General features: G+C 36.9%; 1 pseudogene; it reads right to left on the reverse strand.

Annotated features, from left to right (window-relative positions):
- Positions 1–1,166: 1,166 nt before the first annotated feature.
- The window catches only part of LOC149142315 (asparagine--tRNA ligase, cytoplasmic 1-like), a 36,847-nt pseudogene continuing 25,235 nt past the window's right edge, over positions 1,167–12,778 (reverse strand).

Consider the following 12,778-nt stretch of genomic DNA (forward strand, 5'->3'; position numbering starts at 1 on the left):
AATTTTTGATTCAGCTAGGAGTAGCTATTGAGCCTTGGGCTTGACATTGTTATTGTAAACTTTCATGTGATGTATGAGACTATGATTTTCTAATAATGAGAAGTTTGTTATTGAGTTGCATATGAGCTAGTTCTAGAGGGTTGAAACCCTTAGGTTTGGGACCAACCCATAGGCTTTAGTCCCTCTTCTGTATTTTTTTCTTATTCTTGTTTCCAAGCATTTAATGTCTTTCGTTTGTTGTAGTAGATGTTAAGCTATAAAAACTTATGATTATAAGTTTCCTTATCACCTCTCTTTTGGAAAAAGTGGAGGGAAATATTCACAATCTCAGTCTAAAAATATTTGTTTATGTTTTCCTAGAAATAGGTAGATGTTAGTTATCATTTTTCATATTTACTTTATGCAACCTAGGAGTTACTTTATTAATTAGAGTAGCACTGTGAAATTGAATAAGTTGTAGTCAAATTCAACTCACATTTTCCACGAAAATTTATGTCACTGTGTTATTGATCATTTAATGCATTTAGTGGGCTAGTTGCAGGGTTGTGTTGACCTACAGGGGTGGCCACATATTTCACCTTCACTTGAATTTTTCCATATTCTCCCTTTACATCTCACACTGCTATCAAACTTTGTTTCCACTTTTAGTTTGTTTAGGCAATTAGAGACATTGTAGGCATCCATCTTGGAGAAATACATGCATCTGAGAGGTCCTGGGCTTAGCTAGGAGGTTTTCCCAAACTTCGTTTACTCACTCCTACCTTCATCCATCTCTTCCTTCACTCAAGACACCATTTCCACCCTTAATATACTCTTGGAACCCCTCTTGTAGCATTACAGGGCCTCCTGTAGCAATACAAGAGCTCCTATAGTAGCACTTGTAGCCAGACTATAGCACCATTTTCCTCTGCCTGTTTTGATCCCCACTTCAACCTTAGCTTGGTTAAGATGAATAATGACCCCCAACTTGTGATTTGATGATCTAGAGAAGCTCTTAGACCACTCCCACCTCCTCTTTTCATCATTGCAAAATATAGTAGAATTAGTGTTTTTAATTCACAAGCATGTTACAAGTTAAATTTCTTATTTTCAAGCAATTGTAAAGAAGATCAATGATACATGCAAGTAGGTTATTGATTTGATGAAATGTGAAAAATATATTAGCTTCACTTTTGCAAGTGGATTATCCTCTTTTTCTCATGTAATGTTAATTAGCATATACAAGTTGAATGAATGGAATTTTCACTTTCCTAGTCAAAATCAATTTCATCAAGAGTTTTCACTATAGTTAAGTTGGAGGAATGGTATTTGAACACCTTGATTTGATGTAATGACTAAGGGTGGCATAATACAACACTGTCATCTCTAAGTTTGTATGAACTTGGGTTGATAATTTAAGTTGAGGAGCCCTTGGGAGTTGAAACACTCTTGGTGCAATATTACAGCTCACCACATGGAATATTCGATAAACCTACATGACTTATAGCATTTTATGAATTAAAATGTGAAACTGCACTGAAAAGGACTCAAAAGAGTTTCAATACATTCAAGAGAGATAAAGGTCAAGACTAATACAAATTGAATTTCCCCCACATGTACAAATGAAAAAGAAGGAACTTTCCACGCAAAAATACATAATAAAATATGTTTTCATCAATGAACTTGACAAATCTACCATAATTGAGATATAAAAAAATATATAAAATCAAATATTTAAATAAATTTGCAAAATTGTACAACAATATAAAATAATTTGAAGTGTTAATAAACTTTGACCTATTGTTAAGTCGTTATCCTACAACACCAAACAAGAATGGCATGGCACAAGCTAGAGTCCCAATTATTGAGGAGTTGAAAAACCTTTACAAAAAATAAAAAAAACGAGAAAGGATCTATCTAGTTGTTTGAAATTATAGTGAAGATAGCAGTGACCTTCCTCAAGTACAACAAAGAATAAATATTTATGGAAGCATCCTCTAAAATTCACAGGTTGTGAAAATGCATTAAATCCTTAGGGAAGACACCTATTGTAAGCTATGTCACACGGTTCAGGTTAGAATATGAGTTCAACAGCAATAGAATGATGAATGCATGACAACAACAACATAATGATAAGAGAGGAGTAGCCTTACTAAATCTGGATCATGATGTCATAGCTGGCTATATTTGAAACTTGATATGAAGAATCTACAGATTACCATCTATTACTAAAATTGTAATTTGTCGATAAGTAATATTTTTTTTGTCGTTTATTTTTTATTTAAATTTTCCTTTATTATTTTTTTCAATCCTATTATTTCCTACATATATCTATTCCATGTTTCTAACAATATCTGATCCCAATTGTTGGTGAAAAATAGCAGATCGACGAGAAAATTTTACAATTTCAAATGCATACTTAACAAAGAATGAAATAAGGCATAGTGCTTTTACCTATTTACAATGACTTCATATCGCTCCTCTCTTTGACTCCCACCAATCAATTCCCCAACTTGTGAAGAATACACCAGCTTAAATTATGTCAAAACAATGAGGATAAAACTACAACCATATGCTTAGACTTATTATCATTAACCAACTTCAATGTGCTCCTTGGAGAAACCAATTTCACTCATACACAGTTTATATCCAGAAATAAATAAGAAAAACATATCATATTATAATGAATTACAAGAAGAAAGAAGCATATCTTAGGCACAAGTACTTCCATGGCAGCAACATTCTTTCCATCATCATTGATCCACATGTAAAATGCCTTGATGTCTTTTGGATAGTTGTACACAATTACTGACTTTTTAAATATCTCCTCTATGAAATATCTGCATCAATTTAGACAGTAAAACATCAACAAAATTTCCCATCTTTTCACCTTCCCAAATGCCCAGATGCAACTTAAAAAATGTAAATGGTATAAGAAAAAAAATTGGCATTTTGATTTTAACATAATGTCAAGGTGGTCTTTTTGTCTTACATGCCTCTCATGCTCCGATGCTAAATCAATGCCCCACTCCACCTCATTGTCAAACTTCTTATCTGTAACCTATTTTTTTTCAACCACATGCCACAATTCTCAAGCCTTTCTTGTGTCCAAAAACTTAGAAATCCTAGAAACTCAAAATTGTAAGCATCTATGCATACACCCAAGCTACAAAAAAATCATAACTTTCTCTAGAAGTTGAATTGCTTATGTGTAGGTAATACACACAAATGAGGTATTTTCCACCAAATGAAGTCAATCTATAGTAGTCTTATCAAACATTTTTGACATGAATTCCATATCATCAAGGAAGTTGTCAAGCAACCATTGACATAAAGAACTTTACAACCTTATGCACAATTCATGTCATCCTGTAAATTAAATTACAATCAATCATATATTCCAACCAGGAAATTTATAATTTGTCGTATAAATCAAATGAAAGTTCCATTAAAAATGCATTTCTAAGAAAATCCTAACAAAGTGTTGTTGGCCCTCAGTTTTGGTCTATTTTTGCTTGAGAAAAATTACTTAATCCTTATATTTTCCATCCATTTTCCATCACATCCATCTCATTTTGATGTATTTTATGCATATTCAGGTGTTTAATTTTAATTTTGCAATTTCTAGAAGTTTTTATGAAAATTGAGTTTCAAGTGCAGTTTTGGACTGAATAAAAAATTCCCGTAATAGCTATGTGGATGACATGTTTGCAGGACACTTGGGCTTGAGTTTGATGCATGGATGGACAGCTTGGGAACTAGGACTAAGCTAAATCCACTTGGTTCGGCCAGAACAAGCTTTATTAGGCCCGGTCAAGGCTGGTCAAACATGACTAGTCACCAGAAAATCCCTAGGAAATGGGGCAGTTTTGAGATTTTATGGGATTGACCATATTTCTTGGGATGAATTGGATGAGTTCGACTTAGATAGGTGGATATGAGTAGATATGAGTGCTAGAGATAATATAGATCAGTTTGTTTCATTAAGCCTCTATTTAAAGCCAAGACTTTGATGGCTTTTGTAATGGAATTTGTATGTAACTTTTGTATAATTGGAGTTGGGAGCTAATTTGAAGAGCTTGTTTCATTCCAATTTGTTGTTCATGCTTGGTTGATTTACTAAAGTTTCTGTAGCTGAGATTTCTTCAAGTGTGCAAGGCAAGGGTGGAGGGCCCCCACACCAAGCTAAGTACACTTCTTGGTTCAATTTTCATAGTTTTCATAGACTAGTTTTTGTTTCAAATGTATTTAGATGTGTGATGATTGATGAATGAATATTGGTTTAATTCTAATCTACATATGAAGGGAAACAAAGAAATTTAAGTTAAATTCCCATTCTATTTGATCTTGAACTAAAACTAAATTTCATTCTCCATTTCTCATTTGAAGTTATTTCTGCATTTCTGGTTTGAAGCAATGGTGATTGTGATATAGTAGGATTGTGAAGAAGGAAAATCTGGACCTCCTTAGTTAAGAGCATCTTCTTCTACATCTTCTCCATCATAAACCATTGTTAATTAGTGATCTTAGATTTATCTTCATGAAAGTAGTATTGTAGGGAAGGGCAACCTGGTTCTCCTAAGTTAGGAGCCTCTTCCCTCATATATTACATAAATGAAGTAGAAATTGTTAAAATAGGTTTATATTTATAATATGTACTTCTTTAATTCTTCAAATTTTATCTTCTAAACTTGATTATATCTAATGTCCATATACAGTGGATTTTCCTCCAAGTTTTACAAACCCATATTGATAATTAAATACTTGTGTTAATTTAGTCAATAAATTAGCTCAACAAGTGTTATCACCAAAAAATGATTACCTAACCATTTCTAACTAGGCAAATTGAAATACACCATGTAGGATTAGTTTTACCATAGTAAAATCACTTTTACCATGGGAAATAATTTAGTAAACCATTTTTATTAAATTATTTATGATTAGAATTAAAAAATCCCGTGAGAATAATTGAATAAATCATTATTTGATATTTTTTCCTTGTCACATTTGACTAAAATCACCTAGCAATAATTAAATAAATCATTATTTATTTATTATTCCTTAGTTCTATTATTGGAATAATTGTTAAATCGTAGTTTAATAATTGTTTTAATGTCACACCATTCTTAGTCCTCACAAAATAATTAATAAATCATTTTATTTGTTAATTATTTCTAAATAAAGATATTTGACTATTTTAAATATCTTTTCCCCTCTCCAAAAAATATAATAAAGTATTCCTAACAGTTAGTTCTTAATTTGGTCAATATTATTTTATTATTCTCCATTTTCGAGATTAGCCCAATACTTTGTTTTAAATAAGAGGGTTTTCCATTCATTCTTCACCATGATAATTATCATTGTCACTACTATTGTCTTCTTGCATTTGAACTCCCACTTGAGTTCTACACATTGTTTTGGGTTATTCACATATTGAGAGAGAGAATCCATTACTGAAGTGTCAAGGAAATCAAAGGACCCTTCCCACAAAGGGGGATTTGTAGACACTTTTTTAAATATCATTCACCACATCGTCACAATGATTATCATATTCTTATGATGAATTTCGACGAAGTCAACACTGAACAAGTCAACCTTCAGACTCGATCGTGCCAATATGATAAGCCACCTACTGAGCCAACAATTGAGTCCCAACCCTAAGCTTCCATCGATCCTCTGTCATCATCAAATGATACCTTATAGATCCCTCTGACTATGGTAGAGGTTATCCCCAAAGATCCCCAAAGGTTCATTACATAAAATGGCTTGGTGTAGTCTCTTGCTACCACATCAACACGGGAAGTTCTCCAGACATCCTAACAAAAATATCTACTCTATGCTTTGGGTGTTGTGGATCCTTCTTATGATTGTCTGATTATATTTGACGTTGACAAATCAGAACATCCCCCCCTTCCTTCATTTGTTTCATTTCAAATACCAGTCTCCATAAGAAACACCATTTTTCATCATTGTATCATAGACAAAGGCGCCTCCACCTATGCGATGGTAGCTAGTGTTTGGAAGAAGCTTGGTTCACCTGACTTGTCCCCTTCAACCATCACTCTTCATGCTTGGGACGGTCATCCCTGTCAGCCCCTTGGATTATATCACAACTATCTTATCATTGCTGCTGGCAAGATTGTCTCAATTGACATCAAGGTCAGTGATGCCCCATTATATTATAACATCCTCTTAGTTCGTAGTTGCACCTAGGTTATGTCAGTTGTCACATCTGTAGTTTTCCATAAGATGTGCTTCCCTCATAATGGAAAGATCGTCACTATCGATAAATTGAATTACTGTTATCCTAAGTATCAGACTTCACCTCAGTCCACTATCTCATCAATGACTGGAAATAAGACTGTCTCATCCCTAAAAAATGTCTCTCCTGGAGTCTATAAAGATTGAACCTTGCTTGGTGCTTATTATGGTCCACTGCCTACTCCCTCTGAGCCTATCGCATTCATTGTTTGCATGCTTCAACCATCACATGCTACTCACAAGATGTCTGGTACATCTTCATGGTAGCCAACACTTCTGCAACCTATTGTTACCAAATCAACCCAGCCTTTAGGTATTAGTCCTCATGGTCCTCTTCCTTTTGTTGGTATCTCTCCTAGTCCTTTTCAACCCGGAACCATTCTCATAGGTCTTAACGATCTCAGAGCAGTTCCCCCAAGTCATTACCCTTATGGTAAGATATCATTCTTATTTCTTCCCTCTGGAGTTTCTTCTACACCTATCATGGCTATGTTGAGTTTACCTAACATTACCTTGGGGATCCAAGTCTGGTACATTGATCCTACCACAAACACTCTCCCTGATCAACTCAAACCTTACACAATTTTGACCCATGTTCAACATGTCATTACTATCCCTTCCTTTGCTTCAGTTCCTCAATAACCGCAACAAGAACCTACTCATGTTGCGAAATAATTTGGTGAGGGGGGAAAGCCCAGAAAAATGGAACCAAAGACAAGGCACCCCAATCAACTCTAGCTCCTCCTAAGCTGCCAAAGCCTACTCCATGTGGTTTGTGTGATGTTGTTGGTCATGCCACAAATAATTGTCCTGAACTCCCTCATATCAAGAATGTGGTCTCTAATACCTTTCCTAATTTTAACATTCTTGAGGTCCATGTCACCTTAACCGAGTCATCTAAGAAGAACATATCATTACGCATGAATCACCCCTGTGTTTTGCGTGATACTTATGGCTATTATTCTCATCATTGTCCCCATCTCGAAGAATTTCATGATATACTTCAAGTGCTTCATTAATTATAGGTTTCTCGTAGTGATTCCACCTCTCCTCTACCTATGGCTTCTGGTCCCACTCTTATTCTACAGAAGGAGGTCTCTCAACCACCCATTGTGATCCCTCTCCTTGATGTCGAGATAACAGATATTACCGCTCTTATTCTCTACCTTTCATAATCCATGGGATTGATATATTGAGACTCTCTAGATATCTCCTATTGTGATTCCATTGAACCTTCTTTGACGAACACTTCGGTCATGACATCGGTAGATGTCACACCTACTAGACATTTGTCTCCCAGAATTGATGATGTGTATGTGAACCTCATCTCTCATGAATATGCCTCAGGTAGCTTCTCTTCATCATGTGGCCTCTATTCCTCTAGTCCTCCCATCTTCCATTCTGATGAAGACATCATGGAAGCCAAGATCACCCCTGAATATCCTTGGGATTATATGCACCATCGTGTGCACTTCCTTTTGTAGAAAACCCACAACCAATATGTTGTGGAGTCTAATGACTTCATCCATGGTGAAGTTGATTAGTTTAAAAATACCATTCCTACACTAGATGCTTTTGAAGAAGGAAATATGGCTAACATACCCCCTACTAACATCTTGGGGGCTCAATGCACGCAAGAAGAAATTGATGCTTACACTAAGTTATTCAAATAATTTAGTGATGTTTTCGCTTGTTGTTATCCCGAAATTCCAGAACTTGATCTTGCCATTGTTGAATGTCACATCGATACTTGGCCTGATGCATCCATGTCTTCCAAAAGCAAAGGTCTATCCATCCTTCCAAACATGAAGCTACAAAGCAGAAATCAATAAGCTCAAGTAGGTTGGTTTCATATATTCTATTGAATAGACTACATGGGTATCCAATCCTATTCCTATTCTAAAGAAATAATCCACCATTTGTGTATGCACAAACTTTTGCGATTTGAACAAATACTTTCCCAAGTACAACTTTCCCACACCATTCATAGACCAAATCATTGATGATTGTGTGGGGCATGAGGTTATTTACTTAATGGATGGATTCTCCAGTTATAAACAAATACATATACATTATGTCGATTAGCTTAAAACCACCTTCACTAATCCATGGGGAACTTTCACTTATATGGTCATTCCTTTTCGTTTAAGAATGTTTGGGCCACTTTTTAGCATGCCATTTATTACTGTTTCCACAACTTGGCTCATATTATCCTTGCATATCTAGATGATCTCATCGCTCATTCCAAACTTTGGTCACAACACCTTCATGATTTGCGTACCATCTTCCTTCAATGTCGCAAGTATAACATTCCACTCAACCCCCTTAAATGTGTCTTTTGTGTTCCTGTCAGCCAAGTTTTGGGCTTCATTGTGTCCAAATAAGGTATCACTCTTGACCCTCTCAAATTTCAAGCCATTCTTCAACTTCCTGCTCCTCGTACCCTTCGCAAGTTGCAAAGCCAACCTTTTCGTAGGTTTGTCCCTCATTATGGAACCACTGTGCATGGGTTTCTTAGACTCCTTTGATCTAACATTCCATTCTTTTAGGATGACCAAGCTCAACAGTCTTTCAATTCCCTCATACATGCTCTCACTTCCGTTCCCTTGATCAATCCACCTAACTTTGAGAGGGATTTCATCTTGTATATCTCTACGATGCATATTCGATCATTGGGTTCCTGGTCCAAGAAGATGGTGCTAGGAATGATCATGTCATCTATTATGTCAATAAGAACCCTCATGGTCCCCATGTGTCCTATTCACATGAAGAAAAGTTGGCGTTGGTTGTTGTGTTCTTTGTTTCAAAGCCTTGTCATTATATCCTTATGCATACCACCAAGGTTGTGACCAATTCCAACCTCATGGGCTTCCTGTCAAGTCGACGGATCATTAACGAGAAGTATACCCATTGGATTGTTATCCTTCAAGAATTCGATCTCAAATTTGTCACAACCAAGAGTAAGAAAGGTGTATCCTTTACTGAATCCATTTCTAAATTTCCCACTAGTGTGCTTAATCCACTGGTAAATGATGACCTTTGGGATGAACACTTGTTCGTCATTACCTCAGATGATCCTTAGTATGGTGACATCTTTACCTATCTGCAAACCCAGAAATTCGCTCCCCATCTCACTCACGATGATCGATGACGTATTTGACATAAGGCCCATTTATCATTTTGATGTCGACACTATCCTCTTTCATTGTCTCACCCATGATGAATTTTAGAAAGTTCTTAAATCTTGCCATGGTGGCACTTGTGTTGGTCACCTCTCTGAAATGGACACTTCCCAAAAAATCATGCAAGACGATTATTTTTTTCTTTCTCTCTTTAGGGATTTCAGTGATGTAGTCAAACATTGTCCCAATTGTCAATTATACATCCCTAAGGCGTGAGCTCCACCTTCTCCCCTCCATCCTGTCCTTGTTTTCAGTCCTTTCTGTAATAACCCCCATTTACTAATAATCATCTTGTCTACCCCCAACTTCTAATAACCATAAGTATACTATCATGGTCGTGGACTATTTCACCAAATGGGTTGAAGTCATGTGAACGTCCAATAACACCACGACTACTGTAGCTCTCTTTTTCTTTAACCATTTTATCACTTGATTTTGGGTTCCAAAAAAATTGTTCTCCAACCATGTCCAACACTTTGAAGATGAGATATGGCGTGAGCTATCCTCTATGCTGGGCTTTGAACACCAATATTCATCGTCTTACTACTACCAAGGCAATGCCAAAGTTGAAGTTGTCAAAAAAATCCTTAAAACTATGCTTCAGTGAATAGTGAACAAATGCAAGACTAACTAGCATCTTATGCTCTTCCCTGCTTTGTGGGCCTATAGAACTTATTTCAAAACTGCCACTGGGTTCACTCCTTTCCACCTTTTCTTGGAGAGGAGGCAGTCTTACCAATCGAGTGTGAAATCCCATCCCTCCACCTTGTGTCGAACTCCTCCTAGACACGAAACCTCTAGAACAATGATTTATCATGCTTGAGTGTGCTAATGACTATTGTCGTGTTTCATTTCAAACCATTGAAGTGGTCAAAAAGTGCACCAAATCTTAGTATGACCAAAACTTCCACCCTCATACCTTCCATGAAGGTGACCTTGTTTTCATCCATGACCAAGGTCATGATGTCCTGGGGCATGGGGAGTTTGAACCATTATGGCTAGGTCCTTACATCATCTGTAAGTGTTTGGTAAAAGGGGCATACCTTTTAGAGGTTCTAGAAGGGGAAATCCTTCCCAACCCTCACAATGCACTCTACCTCTATAAATTTTACCAATAGAATTTCCCATTGAAATGTGTATATATTTTCCTTTTTCTTGCATTTAGGTAGCTTTCATCCCCCATCATCTCATTGATAGTACTTATGTCTTTTAGATGGATCCATCATCCAAACCTCATATCGGTTATGCCGATGGTGCAAGTTGCTTCTCCAGGAATCTAGCCTCAGAACCTTGGGCCATTTTTACCCCCTTGCATTCATTAGTTCACTCCAATGACATCTGCATTGGATCTTCCACCAATAACCAAGCTAAATATGATGTTGTGATAGGTTTTTTATTTGATTCCCTTGATCACCACATCCTTCACCTTCATGTTTGTCTTGATTCATTGCTACTTGTCATGCAATTGAATGTCCGTTATCATGTGCTTAATCCTTCCCTACTTAGAAACTATTTACGAGTTAAGATTTTGGCACGTGAATTTGAATCCACTACATTCAATCATTTTCCTAGAGCCCAAAATCTTTATGTAGATACCATTGTAAATAACATTCTAGATTGGCATTTATCACATGCATATACAAGAATACATCCATAGCATAAACAAATGGTGAACCACATTCATCACAAAATATGAAGAACCATATTATGTATCATAATGTCCATCATATAGTGTTTGGAGTCCACTACTCTAAATACATCCAACATGATCATCGTATGCTACAATAAAATAGAAATGTCAACCCACATGTCCCTATGCCTAATCATTAACATCTGGAGGCTCTCGCGCCAATGGCTCCATCCCACCAACCAGTAAGTCTGGAACTACCTGACCAACCATAGCTATGACTAGTGCATTGATTTGTATACTGATCTTCTAACTCATGCCATCCATGCTCTGTCACCTCGATTAGTAGCATATCAATCCTACGGTGGAGATCCTCCAGTATAGCATCACCACCCGATCTCTGTTGTGATATCGGACCACCCTGATCTATAGCCCTAAGCACTGCAAATTGTCTTGTATATCCTATCGGCCTAATCGATGCTATATATGCATACCAAAAGTTTAGAAATTATTACCACATAAACATATTTCTTAAAATTTAAATGCATCAAATATATAACAACTTTAACTTACGATTTGGACCCCATGCTCATCCCGGCGGAAGTGGTAAGTCGGGATCTCCTTCAGAGTTCATTCCACTATATAGATAGTCATCTTTGTACAGTGACATCTAGTCCCAATGTGAAAATAACTCAGCTCAGAATACCCATTTGAATCCCCCTCCTCCACCTCGTCGCAATAGTTTCCCCCAGTGGTGCATCTTGGGCTCTCATGGGCCCCCATCACGGATCTGTACATGTGTTCGAATGTTCCGGATCTTCTCAAAGAAGAATGAGCACAAAATTGTCCCAAAGGAATATTTGTCATTGGTCCTTCACTATGTAGTGTCAATTGTCAATTTAATGACAAGACCATCATTTTGTCCCACCCACAGTAGGTCCCTGCCAATACACTCTCCACAAGCATCATCTACCCGCCAATGATGTGATGAAAGGCATGACTACCCAATATCTACAACACTGCTGCAGATCTAGCTCATGTCTCGAGGATCTTTAAGTCACTGATCTGGATGGTTGTTCCCTTTGCACGAAGACCCAGTACATAATGACGATCCACGAACTTCCCTATATTCCTCCCATGAGGTAGCACTAGATGTTTCTCTCCCGCAATGATCGATAGTGATGATATTTCCATAATGAGGGAAGCACATCTTACGGAAAATTGCATATGCAACAACTGACATAGCATAGGTGTAACTATGACCTAAGAGGATGTTATAATATAATGGGGCATCAATGACCTTGATTTCAATTGAGACATTATTGTTGGCAACAATGGTAGAGTATTTGCAATTTAATTGAAGGGGCTGATTGGGATGACCATCCCAAGCATGGAGATTGATGGTGGAAGGGGACAAGTCAGGTGAACCAAGTTTCTTCCAAACAATAGCTTCCATCACATAGGTGGAGGTGCTTTCATCTATGATCCTTCTGATGATCGTATGATTATGTTTGATGTTGACAAATCAGAACATCCCCCCCTTCCCTCATCCGTTGCATTTCAAATACTAGTCTCCATAAGAAACACCACTATTCAACAGTGTATCATAGACAAAGGCGCCTCCACCTGTGTGATGGTAGCCAGTGTTTGGAAGAAAATTGGTTCACTTGACCTGTCCCTTACACCATCACTCTTTGTGCTTGGGATTTTTCATCCCTCTCAGCCCGTT

This window comes from Pinus tabuliformis, chromosome X (assembly GCF_031772625.1).
Source record: "Pinus tabuliformis cultivar Carrire ecotype Pingquan chromosome X, CPIR1, whole genome shotgun sequence".
NCBI lineage: Eukaryota > Viridiplantae > Streptophyta > Pinopsida > Pinales > Pinaceae > Pinus > Pinus tabuliformis.